General features: G+C 41.7%; 1 protein-coding gene across 3 annotated transcripts in view; it reads left to right on the forward strand.

The window, feature by feature from the left end:
- The first annotated feature begins 540 nt into the window (after window positions 1-540).
- CTCF (CCCTC-binding factor) overlaps window positions 541-24,114 on the forward strand; it is a 47,066-nt gene continuing 23,492 nt past the window's right edge. Inside the window, exons 1-3 of one of the 3 annotated variants that reach the window (XM_034638231.1) lie at window positions 541-786; window positions 5,099-5,210; window positions 6,485-6,597. The gene's annotated coding sequence lies outside the window, so the exon portion shown is untranslated. The remainder of the gene's footprint in view (window positions 787-5,098; window positions 5,211-6,484; window positions 6,598-24,114) is intronic. The other 2 variants (XM_034638233.1, XM_034638232.1) reach the window with 2 other exon arrangements.

Here is a 24,114-nt window from a genome sequence, read left to right on the forward strand (position 1 = left end):
CCTTCTCGCCCTCGGTCGCTGTACAGTTCCGAGGAGCTGGGAGTGTACGGGGACCAGTCCGGCCTTAACGCGGTGGCGGGCTGCGGCGGCAGCTGGGAGGGAGGGTCCGGCCCGGCTTGGGCGGAGAATTGGGCGGGGCTCGGCCCAAGAACCGCCTCGGCCCCACCGCCTAGCCCCGCGCGCGCTTCCTCCAAACTCCCTCCCACTCCCAACCCCCCTTTACGGGTTCAGGGCGGGACACTGCGGCAAGGGAACCAGGTCAAACAAGCCTGGGATCCTGTACCGCCCAGAGGTGGTGGCCTCCGCCCAGGAAGCCCCACCCAGCGGGAGCCCGGACGTCGCGGCGCCCGCAGAGCCCACGCGCGATCGGGCGAGGGCGCGGGAGGGCGCGTGCGGCGTGACGCGACTCGCGGCGCGTCCCGTGACGCCATCGCGCCCGCTTTTGAAAGTTGGCGCCCGGGGCCGCCTCCCATGCTGCCCTGCGCCAACCCCTCCCCTCACCTTTCCTCCCCCGCCCTCCACTCGTCGCCCGGCCGTCCCCCCCACCCGTCCCTTCCCTTATCAGCACCCGCGGCCCCGGCAGCGCCGACGCAGGCGCACTGCACCGCGCCGCCGCCATTTTGTGTCCGAGCCTGTGGAGCGATTAAACCGTGCGCGGAGCTGCTTCTTTGGCGGCAGCGGCGGTGGCGGTAGCCGGTGCGGGTGCGCGGAGCTGGCCAGGGACGCCGGGTGGCCGGAGCGGTGGAGCGGCGGCGGAACGGGCGCTGCAGGGGGTGTGGCGCGGAGGTAAGGGGGCCCGGGGTGGAGGAGGTTTCGCGGGCCGCCTCTAGGTGTCACGATGGGGCCGCTCCGGTCGGCGCTGGCTGCAGCCCGGCGCCAGCGCCGCCGCCGGGGGGTGTTTGTCTCCCTCTACCGTCCCTGCTGCGGCGCGGCCGCCGCCATTGCCCGTCGCCGCCGCGGCCCGGCCGCCCCCCCACACACACCCGCCCGCTAGGCCTCTCTCCTGGCGGCGCGCTAGGCCTCCGGCGGCGGCGGCGGCAACAGAGGCCCGCGTGCCGGCGACTCCATTTTCCTTCCTTTGTCTCTGCCCTCGAGGCCGGCTCTTGGCCCGACTGATTGCCCGGCCGCGGCCCGCCCTCTGCCCTCCGCCCCTCCCGCGGCGGGTGGCCGCAGCCGAAAGGCGATCTCTGCGTCCCGGCTCCCGCGCCCGCCTTGCTCTAGGGTCCCGACCCACTGCCGCCGCGGGCGCAGCCGGTTTCCGTGTGGTATGGGTGTCAGGCCCTGGCCGACGCCTCTCGGGCTGCCCCTCCTCCAGCCTGCCCGGTCCCCGGAACCTACCCGGCCGCTCTGCGAGCGTACCCCTGCCGCTCGGCTGCTCGGCGGTCGCTCCCAGTCCGCACGCCACCGCCGCTGGTTTCCGTCTCCGCCGAGTGGCGCAGGCGGCGCTGCTGCGGCTGCGAGCAGAGGGACCCCAGAGCTGCCGAGAGCTCCCTCTGCAAGGCTGGCTGAGCTGCTCGCGCCTCGACGCTGCCTGAGCGGGCGGGGGGACGCGCGCTCGCCGCCCCCGCCGGGCCCGGCTGCGCCCCCAAACTCGCGGCCAGGCTCCTCGCTGGACGTGACCTGTGCGGTCCCCACGGTGGGCGGAAGAGACTCGAGTTCCGCACCAAGTAGTTTTTGTACAGCCAGGGTCGGACTCCCCTTGTAGTGATAGCCTGACTTTGTGCGCTAAGAGATCTCAAAGGGATCAAAACTTAATTTCGTTCAGATCTCAAGTGACGTGACAAATTCCTGAATTCGGGATTATGGGCTGGCTAAGTTGGTTCAGGCGACGCTTGAGTTTCCTTCCCGCTTTAAAATGTCCTGACGCTAGCTTAGCACAGTATTTAGTACCTGATGCTTTAGGGCTAGGCGAAGGCAGTTCTGCCCCGGGATTGTGCAACCCGATCTAAAGCGCCAGTAGGGCAGAATGAATTTATTCTTGACTCCACTGGTAATTTGCCCATACGCTGAAATATGAGGGTTGATGTTGTAATTGAATCCTGGGTCACTAGTTGCAGTTGGTTTATAAATATCTACGCCTAATGTAACTACTCTTTAGTAGCTGACTTCCTGTAGCCCAGAGTTCAGCATTAAGTAAACATTCGCATACGTAGTCTTCATGCTTTGAGTTTAAATCGACTAAGAAAGTTAAAAATCTACGTCCCCTGTAGGCGGCAAAAGAAGTTAAACAGGGCATGTATATTAAATTTACTGTCCTTAACTGTCTGTCTGAATGATTAAAAAGCTTCCTGTTGAATTGCCATAGTTTTCTCTTTTTTTGTTTTCCTGAAATGTACTAGTACTTTAATAAAGTATCGTGCAGTAGTTGATGTGTCAACTCGGGTTGCTTTGGAGAAAGGAAGGACTTGATTAACTTTTTTTTTTTTTAAAGAAAAACTATGTTAAGCTTATGAGGAAATTAAAACAGCCTGGTGCTAAGCGAAGTTTTCGGGTCTGCTGTGTGTATCTCAGTTTATAGGATTTTGCAGGAATCTGCCTCTGTAGGAGAGTCTTTCAACATCTCTTTTTTGAACCCTACAAAACGTTCCTTCTTCCCTTCCTCTCCAGTAAAAGTATACTTGCACAAACACATGCAGTACTACTGATGAAGTGTCAGGTTTGGGAATAGAACTGTGCTTAATTGTCTAATAAATTTGTCCATTTGTGTAATTTTTTTGCATTCTCGGGATTTTTGGTTTTATTTTCCTTTTGACATTGTGGATGGCAGGTGGTCTGTTTTGCTTATAAAAATAAGCTCCATGTGGGTTAAAAATTAAAATCCAGAAGATCTGTAACTGATCCAGGAGTAAAGTTTATTTTCTGTGATTAGTGTTGTGCTCCACAGACCATATTTTGTTTCTTCATTTAGTTCTGCCCTATGCAGTCATCACCTTGGTCTGCCATATCATTTACACTGTTTTAACGGTATAGACTTTGTCTACAGAGTTGCTATTCTTTGAGATTTCCTGTATGCCAGAATTCATACTTTATTGGAAAATGAAATCTACAGAGAATAAATTGAGGATATAAGGTTACCCAAAGGAACTTATTACTTAAATGAGTAACATGAGGAAGATTCCAACAGGAATGTTTGCCCATTTAAGAAAATACTGCTTATTCAAGAGGAATTGTAAAAGTCATCCTTAGGGGTCTGTGCAACCAACATAAGAAAATTTAGAAGTTGTAAAATTCCAATTCTAAGAGCTTTAGGATTTTGCTTTAACACACAAAATGAGGGAGTTCTTTGGGAGTATAGAGGCCACCTGTGGCTGACTAGGGCCCTAAGGAGGAGTCCTGTGGCAGAGCCTTGCACAGTGGTGGTGCATGCTGGCTAAGTCTCCTTTAGAGACTGTTTTTTTGTTTTTTGGTTTTTTTGCTTTAGGGATGCTGCGGGCATCAGATTCACTCCCCCTCATCCACTTTATAGCCTCCATTTTATTTTTTAAAACCAGAAGTTTAGTTGATCATCTATCTACCTTATTTACCTTTGTTGGTCCCAGATCACTTCAGGCTCTTTTGCTAGAAATTAGGTCCCTCTTCAAACAACTAAAATTTGTCATAATTTAATACTTTGAGAAAGAGCATACAGGTTTGGAAAGAACAATAATGGCAAATAATGTATAACCTTGAGAACCCTAGTTTGCAATTGGATGTGTGGATTTGGCATACCATATTTGTTTTTCTAAACATCCCTAAACTTTATCTGGTCACTATCTTCAAGTCTTCCCTGGCACTATCTTTGTGCATTTTCTTAGTGATTAGTATTTGAGTGCAAAGATGGGACATTGCATATAGACTGCTAATATATACACCAAGAATAGTGGTTTTTCCATACGTGATCTTCATTTTTAGTCACCCTTAGAATGTTGAGGTACATAAAATCTCATCTCCTTTGAGGCATGCTAGTAACAATATATGGACTCCAATACAGAAGTGTTTCTTGAAATAAATAGACTAATCTTTAATTCCAGTTGTGAATTGCCTCAGCAGAGAAGACTTATTTAGCTTCATCTAAGAAGGTATTATATCAGCTTGGTTTTATGGGTTTTAGTTAATTATGAGATAGATTCCCTTGTAGCTTTACCTTATATGCCAAATTCTTTGGAAACCCTTAATTCAAATTTAGCACTTTCATTTCACTTGGGAATGTCTTTTTTTTTTTTTTTTTCCTTCCTTCCTCCCTTCCTTCCTTCCTTAGTTCCACTCTACTATTGCCTGAAGCTTGGAACTTGACAGTTCATTTATTTGTAATTCAGGGAGAAAATTGTCGGCTAACAAAGTATTTAATTGCTGTGCTTCTAGGAATTTCAAGTCAGTGAAAGCTTCTCCATAGTTACCTTATTAAACTAAAAGAGTCTTGTGGTGTAAACTAACTTAATCAGTAAAGCCACTACTTACTGAAGATAAGGAAATATACTATTAAAGGACTATTACTATATCTATAAGAATTTTTCGTCAGCTCGGGTATTGCTTGCAAGATCATAATGGGGTACTTTTTTTTAAAGATTTGATTTTTTTTTTTTTAAAGATTTTATTTATTTATTTGACAGAGATAGAGACAGCCAGCGAGAGAGGGAACACAAGCAAGGGGGAGTGGGAGAGGAAGAAGCAGGCTCACAGCGGAGGAGCGATGTGGGGCTCGATCCCATAACACCAGGACCACGCCCTGAGCCGAAGGCAGACGCTTAACCGCTGTGCCACCCAGGCGCCCCTGATTTTTTTTTTTTTAATGTACTCTTTATACCCAGCTTGGGGATCAAACCCACAACTCTGTGATCAAGAGTCATGTGCTCCACCAAACTGAACCAGCTAGGGACCCCACTGGGGTACTGTTTTGATGATTACAGATCCTTTATATATTAAGCAAATGTCTAAAAAAATCCGAGTGTTTTATTATTGGCTTGATAGAATTTATGGAATGCCTCATTTAGTAATGTGACCTATTAACAACTATTGTTTCTTAACCAGTTTAATCAGTTTGCCCTCATTTTGCTTTTCATCTTATATGTGCATTTATATATATTTGGTGTTCATAAAATTATTTGTGTTTCTGTTTTAGAATGATCACAGATCTGGAGCCAAAGAACAAGATGCACTAGTGGGCAGATAGCTAACAAGGGGCTTGAGAGTTCTGTTTTCCCTTCTCAAACTGACTTTGCAGTCACGGAGAGGTAAATGTTCTTTTCATTTCTTAGTCTTGCAAATGGGAGTTGTAAATCCTTTCTGGGGTTGGAGGATTTTTGCTATATTGTTCTTGGGTATAGGAGATGCAGGACAGTGGGTGATTGAGGGTATACAGGTGTTATAGTCAGAGTCCTTGGTTTGGAACTGCACTGTCATATCCTGGCTTGGTGACACTCAGCAAGTTATTTAACAGTTCTACTCCTGTGATCCCCATTTGTGAGAGAACAACACCAATTATAGAGACTTTTCTCCAGGTTGATGAGAATGTGTGTAAAACATTAAGTACCATTCTGAGTGTGTATATAAAAAGACCCTAGGAAATGGTTGTTTTTCTGCAAAAACCCTTGGAATGTATTTTTTGACTATTTTTGACTATTGGCAAATGACCTCAAAAGTCCACGGCCTGTGGCAATTTGAAATTTTGATGGAATCCTGTTCTTGGGGGAACGGATCTTAGGTAAAGGTGTCTTAGTTAACTTGAGTTAGCCTAGCTGATGACCCATTTTTGCATCAGTTACAGTCATTATGAATAACTTCTAAAAAACATTTTAAAGTGTCACTTAAAATTTACTGTAGCCTACAATTTCTGTTATAAAATATAATGGACCTTCTAGGGAACTTGAAACAGGCCTTATCAATATTGAGATCTACTAGGTTTTGGAATCTCATAAACAACAAAGTAGGTTTCTGGGTAGGAAAATTATCTCTTCCCAGGCTATCAGAAGGCACATCTTTCTTATCCCCTAGAAAATGTGAAAATGTTTTTAAAATGTGAAAATAGTTTAATTGCACTTGTGTAACGGCAAAAAAGAGAGGTGGGAATTAGAAATGCTGACATTAGATAAGCTTGTGTGAATGAATCATCTAAGTGACGACTACTGAGATTTTTCTTACAAACTGTGCCTGGAGCAGTAGAGAGAAGGAAGGGAACAGGAGTGAAAGTTCTACTATTCTTCACATCTCTATTTTCTATGGGCAGCTTGGTACATTGATAGATGGGAAGGACAAGGTCTACGTGCTAGTATTCTGTCACTCCAGAAATAATTTGTACCCTGCAGGTTTTTTTAGGAGTGTTGGCACAGAGTACGTATTAATGAGTGCTGAAAAGAATAATGATGCTGATTTGAAAAGCTGTTGAGAAAACTAGCCATAAGAGTTTGGGGAATGGGGTTGTAGGAACATGTTGATCACTTTTTTAAGTGTTATGGCTATTTAATTGTTTAGATCCCTGTTTCTCAAACTGGGATATGAATACCCTTAGGGTACAAAGTGGTATGATTCCGGGGTACTTGAAGTCACAAGATAAACATGACCCATCTTCTTGGAGCTTCAATTGTGCTCATTGAGGGGGCGGTGAGTTAAGTAATTTGACTGGTAAGTAATTTTTAAATTTTTACATTAAAACAAATACATATTTTAGGATCAGAATGGGAACTCTGTATGACTGTCTAAGATAACACAGGTTTTCGACAAAGTGGGTCATGAGTACCTGGAAATAAGAATTGCTTTTTGTGTAGGTACTATAGCAGAAACATTTGAGCAGCAGTACCTTTGAGCTATAGAACAGCTCTACCATCCAGCTCTTTACTTTGTTCCCTGTAGTATCTTACTGTGGAATATAGATATAAAATTGTATTAAAAGGTGCTTGTTAGCTTGCATGCATGTTCCTGCACATGTCCAACATGCACAAGAGCTCTGCACAGACTTGTAGGCAGTCTAGATGGCTGGACCAAGTCAGAAATATTAAGACCATTCCAATGACCTAATTATAAAGCAGTGAGCAGTATCAGATCTAAAATTGTAAATTCTACAAAAGAGAATTTTGAAAGCAAATGTCACATTAATTCAAGCATAATTAACAGTTTATACTGGTTTTGTTACCCACCCCCCACCCCCGTTGAAGTTGTTAAGTAGTCAGAGTCATAATAAAATGACTAAGTCTTAAGCTTGTAGACCTTGTGACTACTAAGACAATTATTCAGAAGCATCTAAACTGTTTTGTGTGTTTTGGAATTACTAAGTATTGTTACTAGTGTATTGCTCTTAATATAACTGGAGCTTAAGAATTATATTTTCTGTATTGATAATATCCTTTGAATACAAGTTTTATATTTGAACCTAATTTGTTCTGGATACAATGGAGTGTGACTTTCTCTGAAACATATTTGAAATGGATCAACCGGATGTTTAGATGTGCTCTAAATATTTATAGTATTTATTGAATATTTGTAATGTGTTCATTCCATCCTTTGAACACTTGCCTTTCTACTTTGTGTCAGGCACTGCAGTAGGTACTGGGGATTTGAAGATGAATAGGAAAAAGATTATTTTCAGAGGGTCTTGAGTATGGGGCAAGAGACCAGTAAATAAGTGTTATTTGTGCTCTGATAAAAGTATATTTGGAATACAGGGAGGATAGAATTGGTGAAAGATGTTGAGAAAGGCTTTCTGGAGGAGAAACCCTGATGTAGGTGTATGAGGAAATTCAAAAGGAGCATAAAATTTGATTTTAATCCTATTAGGGCACCAGGGTTTAGTCAGTGCAGCATAATAGCTGTAGGGCCTTTGGCAAGTCCATTAGGGGTGACTTCCTTGTGCCTTCCTTTTCTCTTTGGTAAAATGACGGGTTTATGGCAGTTAAATGTAGTGTTGGGGGAAAATATATATATTTATAACAGTAACTGTAATGTGCTATGTAGAAGTAAAGTGATGATCTTTAGACTTTAGATTAGTTGGTCATTGTATGTATTTTGCATTAAGCTACAGTGATGACCACCAGACTGTACAAAAATTACGGTGAACCAAGTAAATTGGGACTTTGTGGATGAGAAAATTACATTAATTAAAATCTGTTGAGCAGTAGAGAAATGGATAATTAAACAGGGCCACACCCCATGTTGGGAGTGATTGGCAACCACAAAAAGAAATTGATTGGGAATACTGTGAACCAGCAAAATGCTTATGAAGTTTTTATTTAATATAGTACATAAAAATAAATTGTTATGGAATAAAAGTAAAGGAAAAACCCAAAAACCTGGCGCATAGAAAGAACTCAGTAAGTAATTGAATGAATGAATGCTTAGGAAAAATCTAAACGCATCAAAACGCTGATGAAAATAAAATAAAAAACTAATAGTGCAAGGGTGGCTAGGTCTGGGGTAACTTTTCCTGGTCTTCTACAGTTTGTATAACATCTTGTAGTGCAAATAGATTTTTCCCTTTTTTTTTTTTTTTAATAAAGTGGAATTACCAAAATTTGGGAATGACCATATTCAACAATGGGGAGTGATTACATTATGAATATCGGTATAATGGGATGTCATGCAACCATTGTATTATGTATAGTAACATATTGAAAGGGAGAGATTTGAGACATACCACATAAAGCAGATTATCAAATAGTATGCACAAATATGTGTGTGTATATAGGGAGGGGACTATGGATATAAACCAGAATGTTTATATAAAACCTATGGGGCGCCTGGGTGGCTCAGTCATTATCCCAGGGTCCTGGGATCAGGCCCCATGTCAGGCTCCCCGCTCATCGGGGAGTCTGTTTCTCCATCTTCCTTTGCCCCTCCCCCTGCTCATGCTGTCTCTCTCTCTTGCTCACTCTCTCAAATACATAAAATCTTTTTTAAAAAAGTAAATAAAACCTATAAATTTATATTCTTGATTATCTGAGTTTTCTTGTATTTGCATGTATTATATAATTTTAAAGGGAAAAGGAATTCAATACAGTAGGAAGTAGTACTGAAGCTTTCTGATGAGTATAATGAAATAATAAAAGGAATTTTTATCTAATTTACTCTGGCAGTAAAGTGTAGACTTCTTGAGTGGATTTGAACCCTTGCCAGAACCCTGTTGCAGAAGTGCAGGCAGGAGGGAGGGTACCAACAGCTATGTATCTGTCCAAGTGTTAGAAGGAATTGAGGTTGCCCAGGCAATTCTTAGAAGTTTCCTCACTTATATTTGGTCTTAAACTTTTTTGGTATCATCTGCATAATGTTTAGTTTTATTCTTTGGAAGAGTCTAATATTTGTAGAACTATACAAAACCTAAAGAAGTCCCCCCCCCCCGCCCCGAGATAAACTCTATTAACGTTTTGGTGTGTTCTCCTTTGGGTTTTTTCCCTGCACTTTTGTAAATGGGTGTGTACATTATAATACAGTTTGGTGTTTTTTTGTTTTGTTTTAGAGAAGGTGGGGAAGAGGGAGAGAGAATCTCAAGCAGGCTCCACACCCAGGGCAGAGCCCGTTGTGGGGCTCAATCTCAGTCTCATGACTCTGAGATCATGACCTGAGCTGAAATCAAGAGTCGGATGCTTAACCAACTGAACCACTCAGGTGCCCCCATGTAATACAGTGTTAAAGACAAAATGTAATTGTGCTGTATAAGTATTTTGTAACTTAGACTACATTAAATAAAAACACATGGGAATATTTCAAACAGTACAAAATATGTAGTGAAGAGCAGTGAAAAGTAATAACTTCTTTCCACCTCTGATCCCTCGGTTTTCTTCCCCAGAAATAATAAATATTAATTTTTCATATATCCTTCTAGAGTAAATTCTGTGCATGCATAAATATATGTGTTTGTGTATCCTTTTTTAAAAAACACAGATGGTAGCATACTATATACATAGTTCTGGACATTTGAGTTGTTTTCAGTCTTGCTGTTAGAGAAAGATGTTCTAGTAGATATCCTTGCATACACCTCTTTGGGCACTTGTACTAGTGTATTTATAGGACGGATTCATAGAAGTTTAATTGCTTGTATATTCCTAGAAGAGGGAATGACATGTACAAAGGCCTGGAGGCAGGAGGAGAGAAGCCTAGAAAGTTCTGGCTACTGAAAACAGTTTAGTATGATTAGAGCAGAGTGTATGGGGCTGGATGCAGATCTGCTGATAGGGCCTTAAAGGACCCCATAGTCCAGGTGAAAAAGTGTAGACTTCAGCTTAAAAGTTTTCATAGGGTGGGTTTCAGAATTGAAGTCTCCTTGCTGATAATAAATTTCCATCTTAGAAATCTGCGTCCAGTGTGTGAAAAATGGTGGTAAGGAAGCAAGAGGGGAAGCAGGGAAACTAGTTGAGAGGCCATTGCATTGGTCCAGGTGAGCTGTAATACCTGCCTGGCTTCAGGTAGGGGATCTCACCAGAAATGCTATTTGTATAGTTTTATTTGTTTCATTTTGTAAAACTAAGCTGGAATCCTGTCCTACATCCTTTTTTGTAATCTTTCTTCATGTTATATGTTATGAACATTTCCCCCCTTAGATATTCTGTTATTTTAAATTACTAGTAATGTACTTCCTTACTGCTGATTGTTAAGTTTTCTAACCTGTTCCTTTGGGGGTATGTCTCTTGGTTTTGGCCCTAGCTTTCTGCCTCTAATACTTCATCTCTCCTGGGGCTGCCTGGGTGGCACAGTGGTTAAGCGTTCTGCCTTCGGCTCAGGGCGTGATCCCAGCGTTACGGGATCGAGCCCCACGTCAGGCTCCTCTGCTATGAGCCTGCTTCTTCCTCTCCCACTCCCCCTGCTTGTGTTCCCTCTCTTGCTGGCTGTCTCTATCTCTGTCAAATAAATAAATAAAATCTTTAAAAAAAAAAATACTTCATCTCTCCTCTTCCCCATTCTTTGAATTATTTCTAATATAAGAGTAAATGGACTTTGAGTAAGAGCTAAGTTAATTGTACGTTTGAGTGCATAGATTTTGAGATGTCTAATAACTATTCAGAGTCCTTTTTTGATTCTGTTCTTGACTGTTCTCAGTAGTAGATATTTGCTGATTTCGTGACTTTCAAATCAGTGTGCATCTGCATCTTAGCTAATGGCTAAGTTGATTATCCTATCAAATATATAGCTATGTCTTTAAGCATTTTTCACAAAAATTAAATCCTCTGTTTCTTATTTTGAAGAAAGGTAGATGTCTCCCCAAAAAGAAAGGTGGCAAATGGAGTCCTAAAATGTCCAAGATTAGTAAGGGCTTTTGAAGAGCAGATGTCTTGATGTTCTGTGTACAGGGAGGTAGGGGATAGTATACAAACAGTGATTATACCTTGACTTTGAGCAGCCTTTCTACTTTAAAACATATCCTAATGAAGGGAGGAAAGAGCCAGTCTGGTAGTTTGTATCTAATGTTTGTGGTGTTTTTGCCTGACATAGATATTCCTCACTAAATTTCCTGGACTTCAAGGGTACCTGGGTGGCTCAATCAGTTAAGCTTCTGACTCTTTTTAAGATTTTATTGATTTATTTGTCGGGGGTGGGGGGAGAGAGTGCACACAAGCAGAGGGCGTGGCAGGCAGAAGGAGAAGCAGGCTCCCCGCTGAGCAAGGAGCCCTATGTGGGACTCCATCCTAGGACCCTGGGATTATGACCTGAGCTGAAGGCAGACACTTAACCGACTGAGCCACCCAGGCATGCCTGCATCTGACACTTGGTTTTGACCCAGGTCGTGATCCTCAGGGTCTTTGCTGAGGATGGTACCTGCTTAAGATTCTCTCTCCCCCTTTTCCTCTGCCCCTCCCCCCTTAAAAAAAATTTCCTGGACTTCAGATGTAAATGCCACTTAGTAGGGTGGTGTGCATTAGCCATCTTCACCTAAATATATTTTAGAGACTTCTTCCTGGTTCTTGGTTACAGATAAGTGGACTGCGAAGCTAGGGAACTACCTTTTGCTCCATCCTTTTGTACAACTTTGCTGTATGCACTCGTTAAAATTTCCTGTCCTTTTTTAGCTGGGAAGTGGGGGTACTTGTACTTGTTCCCTTCTTACCTACAAGAATGAATCTAACTGATAACCTAATAAAAAGTGGAGGATGTTAAACCCAGATGAAATTTTAATCATTTGGCAGTCTCTTCATTTTACAGAAAAGAAACCTAAGAGGCAAAGTTCCTGAGGTCATAGATGTAGGACAAGCGCTTCTGCCTTCCCCCCCCCCCCCTACTGGCTCTGAATAGTCTCTGGGTTTCACAGAGTATCGTACTGCATGTGGTTCTGTAGCTCATTACTAGATATATATTCAGGTTGTACATCTCTTTTGACAGAAATATAAATCTCTGTGTATCTATAGAAAAAACAGCATGAAGACTATACATTGTTACTATTCTTGAATATAGTATACCTGTGCACTGGCACACGTTTTTAGGAAGTGTCAGAATTTTTTTTTTAACATTGTCACCAACTTTAAAGGTTGTCCATGTCCATAATACAATGGATTATTAGACTCTGGCTGTCACTAATATTAAAGCTTGGTATCCAGTACCAGCACTGTTCAAATTTTGAGCTTATTTACTTCTTTCCTTATAACTCAGGACTTCTTCAGAATCCTTCAGTAGTTTCTCTGTGATAAGAACAAACCATCATTGGAGGTCTGTTAGCACCTATTTTTAGAATTGTCCAGTTGGACCATTGAGAGTTATAAATTAGTTCAGCCCACTCCTTTTCATTGTTTTTATAAGGTCTGGTATAACAGCTCTGGCATGGCATGGTCAGGATCATATATCATAGAGCAGGTACAAGATATTTTACATTCACAGAGATATGTATGTAACTATTCTGTAATAATAGAGGGTCCCCTAATTGCTTTCAGTATTTCTTGTGTCTCTGTTTTATTTGTATCTTTAACTTCCTACTCCTACTTAAAATTTTTTGTTGTGAATATATGTTGAGATTATAAAATAATAGTGACGTGGTTACCTCTTTAGAATAGGTTTTATTTTATATTTTTTTCTTTCTGGCCGCTTGTCAGACAGGGTCTTTGCTCCTTCTTTCCTTCTCATGTCTTTTGGGTATTTATAAATATATAATTTTCCCTCCAGTCTCTTGGTTAAGCTCTTGTCTTTATCTCCTTCTTTCCTGTATTTGTTTCCATATTTTTAAGTAGTAACCAAATAGACAAATCACTTGTGTTCATAAACTAATACTAGTTTAAACATTGTTTCTTCCATTGTTTAAACTTCTGTATGTCTCTGTTCATATACATGTATATTCTTTTTCTGCTTTTCAGATTTATTTTGTTCTATTGAGTAGCACTTTAGCTATTATCCATACTTCATGGTACTACACTATTTACTAAGAATATCTTACTCTCTGTTTTCAATGTAACTATTGATCTTTGTTCAGAGACCTCATATTGCCATTTTTTATCATTATTATGCCTTTAGTATGGGTAAGCAGTGTTGAATTTAAGCTGTTGGCTTCTGATTTAATACTTACCTAATAGGAGACTCTATTTACCACATAAAAATGGTCTTGGTTCCACCAAGTAGCCTTCATGAGTGAGTACTGGATTATAGAGATACTCAAGAATTGGCCACATGCGGGGCGCCTGGGTGGCACAGCGGTTAAGCGTCTGCCTTTGGCTCAGGGCGTGATCCCAGCGTTATGGGATCGAGCCCCACATCAGGCTCCTCTGCTATGAATGAGCCTGCTTCTTCCTCTCCCACTCCCCATTTGTGTTCCCTCTCTCGCGCTGTCTCTCTCTGTCGAATAAATAAATAAAATCTTAAAAAAAAAAAAAAAAAAGAAAAGAATTGGCCACATGGTTACTGAGAAACACTGCAAAACCAAGAGTTCACTCTTGTTACGTATGTCCATTTCTCTTCTTTTTAATTTTTTCCTTGTGTCATGTGCTCATTCTGTGTAGAGAGATATTTTATTATTTATGGTACCCATGGTAGAGGTAAAACTTTAGGACTTCTTTCTTGGGTAGTAGATTCCATTATTGCTTATATGGGAATCATACTAGTTTTGAGGTAGACTTTGTATATTTTTCTCTAAGTAAGCGAAACACTTACTTGTTCTAAAGAATGAACCAGAAATTTTCATAGTAGAAAACCATGGGTATTTGAGTAGCTTGGATTTATGTAGACCTGTATTTAGGGTGGATAACTATTGTATTCTAGGTCAGTCACTTCTAAGCCATGGCCAGCAGAGGTTCTATATCAATCAGTTGGGGACCTTAATTTTTTTATTTTTTAAAGATTTTTATTTATTTATTTGACAGAGAGAGAGCCAGCGGGAGAGGGAACACAAGCAGGGGGAGTGGGAGAGGAAGAAGCAGGCTCCCAGCAGAGGAGCCTGATGTGGGGCTCGATCCCAGACCTCTGGGATCACGCCCCGAGCCAAAGGCAGACGCCCAACGACTGAGCCACCAAGGCGCCCCAGTTGGAGACCTTTAAAAATAAAGTCTCTTCTACCTTAGATCTACTGAATCAGAATCTCTGGGATCCATGTATTTTAAAGCTCACCAGGTGATTCTGATACTATCCAGGTTTGGGAACCACTGCTTGGGTAGAATCTGCTCCCAAATCCATAGATATGCCCATTGCATGTTCAATAAATTCTATATTGTGTGTGTGTGTGTAATCTGTTCCTTTTTATGACATATTTATTCAAGTTGATAGACTTGCTATAGATCCCCAGCCTTTCTTGTATTCGCAGCAGTGAAAGACTGTAGGACTGCTCCAAAGACAGTGTAACTCTGAGCTGCTTTCAGGGATGTGAGTTTGGAGCAAAGCAAAGAGAGATGTGGTAGTTGCTGATATCGTCACCCTTGGGAGCACAAGAAGTGAGGCATTAAGTTGCTGTATGCCAGCAAAAGTGTCATTCAGACTATAGAAAAGCAGAGAGGGGCAGCATGTGCTTGGGAAGCAGCTTTGACGTGGTACTGTGGCACTAGTATGTTGTCTGTCAGGTAAACTTTGTCTTCTGTTTCATGTGTAAATGTTCAATAAGTGAAATAAAAAGGCTACCCTTACTGAGGAATCAGAACATGGCCTCTGAAGCCAGGTGACACTAATAAACCTGAGATGATTTAGTACAGTTCCACTCAGTTATGTTGAAATTTTTTTGCACAGAATTTGTCTAATTCTATACATATTTAAGTTAAGTTTCTTTTTTCCCACCTACAGTTTCCTCTTTTAGCATGTTCCTCTCTACTGTAGTTTGCCTGTCAAGGTCCATCTCATCCTTTAAGATCCAGCTTTAGCAGTTCCTCTCCTTGAAGCCCTCTTTTACCTACTTAAGCCATCCTTTGTGCAGGGTGGTGGGAAGTATGTTAATCCCTGTTACAGCACTCATCACACTACAGTGGGCCCTTAAACAATGTGGGGTTAGGGACGCCAATGCCCCCCACCCGCCAACCTCCAACTTGAATATTTGGGTATTACTTTTAACTCCCAAAAAACTTAGCTACTAACAGCCTACTGTTGTCCAAAAGCCTCACTAATGATCTAAACAGTTGATTAATGCATTTTATATGTTACATGTATTATATACCATGTTCTTGGCAATCATGGGAACTTGGTATTACTGTTTCTTGTGAAGAGTGTATAGTCTTCTAATGTGCTCCAGGAAATAAGTTGGGGGTTTTCAGCAGTCACTGGTCCCTTGTAAAGGACAGTAGTATATTAAAAAGTTGTGGTAGTTTTATTTGTAGACTATTAGAAATCATCCTTTTCTACTGTCTTATTCTCTATATCCATGTTATTCTTAGTACACGTGCATTTTATGATAATCGATCTCCCCAAAGGATTAAACTCTGTATTGTGAGTGTAAAAGGTTATAGATTATTTTGGTTGATTTCCTTTGGGAAATATCTGACATGGTGACTGTACAGCCATAATTTAGGTGATAAATTCCTAAGTCTTACTGTCAACATTAGCGTAGTCACAGTTAGCCTTTATTTTTAAAAAATTTTTTTCATACAGAACATATTTATTGAGCACCTACAGTGCACGATACAAGTGCATTTTATTATTAGTTTTTAAAAATTTATTTTAACTAAGCTCTGCGCGCATTGTGGGGCTTGAACTCATGACCCTGAGATCAAGAGTCGCATGCTCTACTGACTGAGCTAGCCAGGTACCCCTAGCCTTTATTTTTATGTGCCAGAATTTTTTTAATCTAACCTATAATTGTGTTGTTAGGACTTTTTATTTTTCTTTATTTAAGAAATGAATCACACACAAAATGACACAAACAACAGTAAAGGAAATAAATTCATATAGTTAAACTTCCACTTAGCATACAATATTTTGTTTTTTCATATTCCCTTCCTGCTCTTGTCATAGACAGGAAACACCTATATGTGTTTTATGTGACAGTAAAATCAATATTGAGTGTCTGCTGTTTACATAACACTGTTCTGTATTTATTGCTATAGAGGATACAGAAGTAAAAGGCATAGTTCCTCCCCTCAACAGGCTAATAGACTATTTGAGGAAAAGACATAGAACAGTATACTACAGTGAAAATCAGACAAATATGAAGTCAGTTTGCACTTGAGAAGATGTGATGTAGGGACGCCTGAGTGGCTCAGTCGGTTAAGCGTGTCTGCCTTCTGCTAAGGTCATGATCCCAGGGTCCTAGGGTCAAGTCCGGCATGGGGCTCCTTGCTCAGCGGGAAGTCTGCTTCTCCCTCTGCCTGCCACTCCCCCTGCTTGTGCTCTTTCTCTCTCTGACAAATAAATTTTTAAAAAACACTGGGGGGAAAATGTGATTAGGGGATCACTTGAGCTGGGAGGGGACAAGACAACAGGCAGTTGTTTAGAAGATGCCCAGAAGGTGAGGTTGGGTGGGTGGAAAGGATGGGAACAAACTGTACAGAGTTCTGAGAGCGAAGCTAAAGAGTTTGGAGTTGATGGGTGTCTGGCTGGCTCAGTCAGTAGAGCATGCGGGGTCATGAGTTTGAGCCCCACGCTGGGCATGGAGATTACTTTGGAAAAAAAGAAAGACTTTGGAATTGATTGAGCCTCAACCACCATGAGTTTTTGCACCTTATTTCAGAAAGAAAGTTTCATCAGGCAGCAGTATGCTGGACAGATTAGTAAAGAGAGAATAGCCTGGGATGCTGTTGTTTTTTTTGGCTCTTCTTTCTCTCTTTCTTTCCTAGAATTGCTTAGTCACCGGGTTCTGTCCAATGGTTGCTACCTTCATCCTACAGAAACTCAGTAGTTTATCAGAGAAGACATTTTAGTGGGGAGCATTTAAGATTTGTGATTAGAATTCTAGGAAACTGGGGCTCAGCCTGGGTGGCTCAGCCAGTTAAGTGCCTGCCTTCAGCTCGGGTCATGGTCCCGGGATCAAGCCCCTCATTGGGCTCCCTGCTCCTTGGGGAGCCTGCTGCTCCCTGTCCTTCTGCCCCTCCCCTCCCCCACTTACACGCGCGTGCGCGCGTGCTCTCTCTCTCTCTCATAAATCTTTTTTAAAAGAAAAGATTCTAGGAAACTGAGAGGTTATATATTTGTTCGGCTAACATGTATTCATTACCCTCTGGGGTGGAGGATCCAGAGGAGCACAGTAGCCAGGCTTTGTGTGTGCATTGTTCTATTGAATCTTTATGCCAGCCTGTGAAGTGGATACCATTATTGTCCCTGTTTTGTACGAAAGGAAACAGAAGCACAGAATGGTAGCATATCTCACTCCATGTCATACTACTAGTTAAGTAGAGGAACCAGAATCAGGGTACGGGTTTCTGGCTGGGGGGCCTAAGCTTTTAATGACTATTCCATTCTGCTTCTCCAGTCTCTTCCCTCCTCTTTTTTAATATGGAATGAGTATTTTCCTCATGTTAGGCATTATATCGAAATGTGATTTTCAGTGTCTGCATCATATTCCACTTTGTGGATGTATCATTTTCCAGGTTTTAACTATTCACCTATGGTCGTACTTCTGAATTGTTTATAATTAGTCACTTTGATTAATATCCTTGCAATCAGGCTCCTGGCTGGCTCAGTCAGAAGAGCATGCGACTCTTGATCTCTCGGGGTCATGAATTTGAGCCTCATATTGGGTGTAGAGATTACTTAAATAAATAAACTTAAAATAATGTTCTTATAATCTTGATGTTCATCTCTGATTATTTCTGGGCGTAAAGTAGAGTTACTGGATCACAAGTTGAATATTTTAAAAATTCTTGATTCATATCATCAGTTACCTTGCTGATTTCATGGCACCATTACCAACATTAAGGACTATCCTTTAAAACAGCCATAGCAGTTTAATAGAGATAACATGCTGTCATGTTATTTTAGTTCGGTTTTTTGTTTGAGTGTTAAAGAGATTCTTTTTTCTTTTCTTTTTTTTAAATTCATCTGCCTTTTTTCTTTCTTCCTTTTTTTTTTCCCATTCATCTGCGCTTTTTTTTTGAGTCATTTATTTGTGTCCTTTGCCCAGCTTTTTCTTTTGGTGTTCATCTTTTTCTTATAAATTTTACAATCATTTGAGAAGGATGTTAGTCCTTTGTCACATATGCTACGAGTACTTTTTTGTTGTTGTTGACCATGTTCTTTTTAATTTTGTTCAGTGTTAGTGTCATAAGAATTTTTTTTTAAGGTGGTCAACATTTCAGTTATTTACTCTGGTTTCTCTCTATTATTTCTGTGTCTTAGCGCAAAGCCTTCCTCATTCCGAGATCAGAAGGCTATTCACCTATATCGTTTTTCAAGGTAGGGTTTTTTTGTTGTTGTGTTGTATTGTTTTTAATGTCTCCTTATCTCTTACAACAACAGAATATATTCCAGATGGATTAAAAATATAACATACACACACACACACACGCACGCACTTTTATTTTCCAAATAGTTTAATAGCTTTTTGGTACCTTTTATGGAATAATCCTCTGCTCCCAACTAATTTTTGAAATGACAGCTTTTTATAATCTGGGGGTTGTTTCTGAATTGTCTCTTCTGTTTAAATAGGCTGTTTGCAGGGGCGCCTGGGTGGCTCAGTCGTTAAGCGTCTGCTTTCAGCTCAGGGCGTGATCCCAGAGTCCTGGGATCGAGCCCCGCATTGGGCTCCCTGCTCTGCTGGGAAACCTGCTTCTTCCTCTCCCACTCCCCCTGCTTGTGTTCCCTCTCGCTGGCTCTCTCTCTCTCTCTCTGTCAAATAAATAAATAAAATCTTGAAAGAAAGGAAGGAAGAAAAGAGGCTGTTTGCAATAGTGACAGTTACACTACATTAATTATTGTTTATAATATGTTAATATTTGGAAATAGAAGGCTGCCTTCATTTTTCGGAATTCTATTGCTATCCTCATTATCTTGTTTATTTTTCAGACATTTTGAAAATTACCTTATATAAAGTAGAGAAAATGAGCTTTATGATGTTTGGCCTTCTTCTTCTTCTTCTTCTTTTTTTTTTTTTTTTAAGATTTTACTTATTTGAGAGCAAGAGTGTGCGCAAGCAGGGGAGCAGCAGACTCTCTGATAAGCAGGGAGCCGGACATGGGGCTCCCAGGGTCCTGGGATGATAACCTGAGCCGAAGGCAGACACCTAACCAACTGAGCCACTCAGGCACCCCATGTTTGGCCTTTCTGATCATGGATATAGATAGTAGTGTTCCTGTTTAGTGAGGTCTTTTATGATTCTTGGGAGAGTTTTGTAATCTTCAAATAGGTCTGCCGATTTTTAGTTGAGGTAATTTTTATTTTGAAAGGTTCTTAAGAATGGCATAACTCCCTATATTTCTGTATTTTGTATGTATTAAATATATATGTATATACAGTTTTAAGTTTATAGCTCATCTTATTACACAAAGAATTTGAAGAAATGTACAGAAAATAGAAATAAGAAATGATAGGACAGCTGGATGGCTCATTTGGTTCTTGGTTTTGGCTCAGGGTCATGAGATCAAGCTCTGCATCAGGCTCTGTGCTGGGCATGGAGCCTGCTTGGGATTCTGTCTCTCTCTGCCCACCCTCTCCTTCTTTCTCTCTCTTAAAAAAAAAAAAAAAGATGCAAAGTCAAAACTCTAGAAAATACAAATTAGAATAGAAAGCTATTATTAGGGGCACCTGGGTGGCTCAGTCATTGAGCGTCTGCCTTCGGCTCAGGTCATGATCCCAGGGTCCTGGGATTGAGCCTTACATCTGGCTCCCTGCTTTGTGGGAAGCCTGCTTCTCTCTCTCACACTCCCCTTGCTTCTATTCCCTCTCTCGCTGTCTCTCTCTGTCAAATAAATAAATAGGATCTTTGAGGGGGGGGGAAGAAAACTATTATTACATAGCTTGAGAGGAAAAAAAACTGATCAAGGTGTGGCCAACTAAAAAAATGGTAACTAGCGATCCTGTTACATAGGTCTCAACAATGAAAGAAAAAATTCCTTAGTTGAAGAAAAGCTTTTTCAAGCATGTAACTCGAAAATTTCTCCCATGTATCCTTTAGTGTAAGCCAAGGGCATAATGCCAAAACAAAACTTGGTGAAAGCAGTTCTGTAGGGGATAAGACCATGTGACACAAATAATACCCAGCCTTTTTTTCTGATGGTCTGGCATAATTCTGGGATAAAGCCTAGAATAGAATGCTGAATTCCACAGAGAGGTCAAGTCAGATCAGGACAGAAAGTCTCCTTTGGATTTACCAGTTAAGGGCCATTGCACACCTTAGAGCGATTCAGTAGAGAATTTGGGGAACAGAAACCAGACTGGTAAACCAGGGCATGGAAGAGAAAAAAAGGAGTAGAGACAGCTAGTGTGAGGTTGACCATGGAAAGAATACAGAAATGGCAGATGCTAAATTGTTGAGTGGGTTAAAGGAAGTTTTAAGATGTGAAAGATTTGAGCAACATAGAGCTGGCAGAGAAGAGACTGAGAGGCAAGAGGGAGAGGGCTGATCCAGTAGGCTCCCAAGGATGCGGGCCAGGTTGGTGGCTGGGAACATGGCCAGACCGCAAGGGCCCCTGTTACAGGTTAGGCTTTTGCATCCTCCCACTCGACCAGTAGTCAGCAAGGGCAGATAAGTGCTCAGGTGCTAGTTTTCTTCTTTGCCAGCCCCGACATTTGCAAGTGCCAGGATCACCCTGCCACAGTCTTGAGGGAGCCTTCTCTTGCCCCATCCTAGAAGTTGATGGAATGGTTTTTCAAAAAAATGTTCTTGGGGCGCCTGGCTGGCTCAGTTGGTAAAGCATGCAACTCTTCATCTTGGGGTCATGATCAAGCCCCCTGTTGGGGGTAGACCTTGCTTGCTTACTTAATAAATACGTACATACATACGTACTAAAATTACTGGGTTTGGTGGTGTTTTGTTTTTTTTTTTTAAGATTTTATTTATTTAAGAGAGAGTAAGAGCACGAGCAGGGGTGAGGAAGGGGCAGAGGGAAAGGGAGAAGCAGACTCCCCACTGAGCAGGGAGCCTTGCTGGGGTTCCATCCCAAGACTATGAGATCATGACCTGAGCCAAAGGCAGACACTTAACCGAGTCACCCAGGTGCCCCCCAAAATTAGTTTAAAATAAAATTAAAACAAATGTTTCTAATCTTCACTTTGTCACCAGAATGACAGAGAATACAGAAAGGATCTGTTCTTCAGAGGACTAACCCGCTTTCTAAGCACCTTTGGTCAGTGATGGATTAGGGACTACAGTTCAGGTTCCTTTATTACTTCTCAAGTGCCATTGAGTTGAAGGTGATAGCCAAACATCCACGTGGAGAGATGATCTATAGACAGTGGAACTAGGGAATTGCAGATGTGGATTTGAAAGATCTCTGTGGAGACAGCTGAAGTAAAAAAGGTAGCAGATGGAGTGGCTACAGAGAAAAGAACAGAGCCTTGGTGTGTTTGGAGACAAAGGAAGAGACCCAGGAAAGACAGAGGGAGAAAAGAGGCTAATGAAGGAGGAATACAAGTTTTATACTGTCTACTGCCAGAGAAACTGAGACTGAGGGTGAGTGAAGGCCTTTGGGTTAGCTGCTGTGGCTCTTGGTACATGGTACTTGTGGACCAAGCGGGGGGACCACAGAAGGCTAAAGAGAGAGTGGAATCCTTTTTAGTAAGGATATGTTCTGAAGATAGGTGAGCAAAGCCATATACAAGTATGTGCAAACTAAATGTATGATGTCATCTCATCTATATAAAAATACGTATCCATAAAGGTAAAAATGCTGAAAAAACAACGAAAGGGCTAGGTGATTAGGTATAGGAATTGTGAATAATTTTTTTCAAAGATTTTATTTTTTAAATAATCTCTACACCCAACATGGGGTTTGAACCCACAGCCCCAAGATCACGAGTCCCATGCTCCACTGACTGAGCCAGCCAGGCACCCCATGAATAACTTTTTAAAAAAATATTTCATGTGCTTCATTTTTCAGATTTCTCTAAATAACTAACATACTTTGATAATCGAAAAAAAAATTGTGTTCTGAAAGTAAGTATAAACCCCTTTTTAGTAGCGTTGGTCCACGAAAATGTTTGAAAAATCTAGAAAACATGGCTGACCAAAGGAGAGGCAGAGCATTGGAGGGAGGTGTGGGGGAATGTGGTTTTTTTTTTAATTCAGTTTACATTACAGTGTATTATTAGTTTCAGAGGTAATTTAGTGATTCATCACTTGCATATAACACCCAGTGCTCATTAATTACATCAAGTGCCCTCCACAGTGCCCATCACCCAGTTACCGCAACCCCCCCCCAGCTACCCTCAGTTTGTTTCCTGTAGTTAAGAGTCTCTGTGTGTTGTGTGTGTGTTGTGTGGCTAATAGAAATTGAGTGGAAGCAGAGCTGAGTCTGTAGAGGAAGAGAAGAAACAGATCATAACTGCTAAAGGGTGGTACAGCTAGCAGAGCACAATCCTTAGGGAGTGGCAAGAGAGACCTGGTCCAGCCTATTAGGTTAGTTATTGATTCAGAGGAGAGGAGAGACTCCTTTCTCAGGGAGGATGTTAGGTAAAGGGATCCTCTGCTTGAGGGGATGCTTTGAGTTTTCTAAGCAGTGTATGGGAGAGTTGATGCCTTGCTACTTTGTATCTGATTTTTCTCTGTAAAAACTGAAGCTGCTGCTTTAAGTTCCTGAGTAGAGGCTGATGTTCAGGAACCCTATGCCATGTATTTTTTCACAGTGAGAGAATACTCTGTCAGCTTAGCTCCCTGGCAACACAATTGGTTTCAATTTGTACTCCTTGTGCCATTTCTTTTTCTACCTGACTTATAATTCTAGTGATTTCTTTTAGGTTAGACTTGGTTATTTACAAGCAAGTTATTTACAAGTTATTTATATTTAAAAGTTCTCAGATTCAAGGCGGAAAGGAAATGGATTTTTTGTGTGTTCTTCAAATTGTTGTGTGCCTCACAACCGAACAGAGCTCAGAGATTACATGTTTTTCCTCCACCACTTTTACAATTGAGGCTATCTAAATAGACTGAGACTATGTAGTGATTCTCTGGCAGGATCAGCATTAGCATTTGTGGCTTACACATTTTTTGTTCTTTCTGCTTTGGTATTTTTCCCCAGAATATCGCCAAGGTATATGCGCTTTTTTTCTGTTCCCTAACTCCAGCATTTGGAATTACCCATCCTTATTGGGGTACTAATTTTGGGACCTTCCTGGCCTGGAAACTTTCTTTTACAAAATCCTGTGACGAGGGGCACCTGGGTGACTCAGTTGTTAAGCGTCTGCCTCCGGCTCAGGTCATGATCCCAGCGTTCTGGGATTGAGCCCCCGCATCGGGCTCCCTGCTTGGCGGGAGGCCTCCGTCTCCCTCTCCCACTCCCCCTGCTTGTGTTCCCTCTCTTGCTGCCTCTCTCTCCGTCAAATAAATATATAAAATCTTTAAAAAAAAAATCTGTGAAGAGTAATGGTATAAAGTAGTACCACTTTAAACCTTAGTGTAGGAAACCACTTGGAGATCTATTAAAATGCAAATTCTGATTCTGTGGGTCCAGAGGAGAGCCTGAAGGGGTGCCTAGCTGGCTCAGTTGGAAGAGCGTGTGACTTAATCTAAGGGTTGTGAGTTCAAGCCCCATGTTGGGTGTAGAGATTATGTAAATAAAAAACTTTTTTAAAAAATAGAATTAAGAAAAAAGAATAGAACCTGAAGTTCTGTGCTTCTAACAAGTTCCATGGTTTTGCCATTGCTGCTGGTCCTTGGATCATGCTTTGAGTAAC

This window comes from Ailuropoda melanoleuca, chromosome 12, assembly GCF_002007445.2.
Source record: "Ailuropoda melanoleuca isolate Jingjing chromosome 12, ASM200744v2, whole genome shotgun sequence".
NCBI lineage: Eukaryota > Metazoa > Chordata > Mammalia > Carnivora > Ursidae > Ailuropoda > Ailuropoda melanoleuca.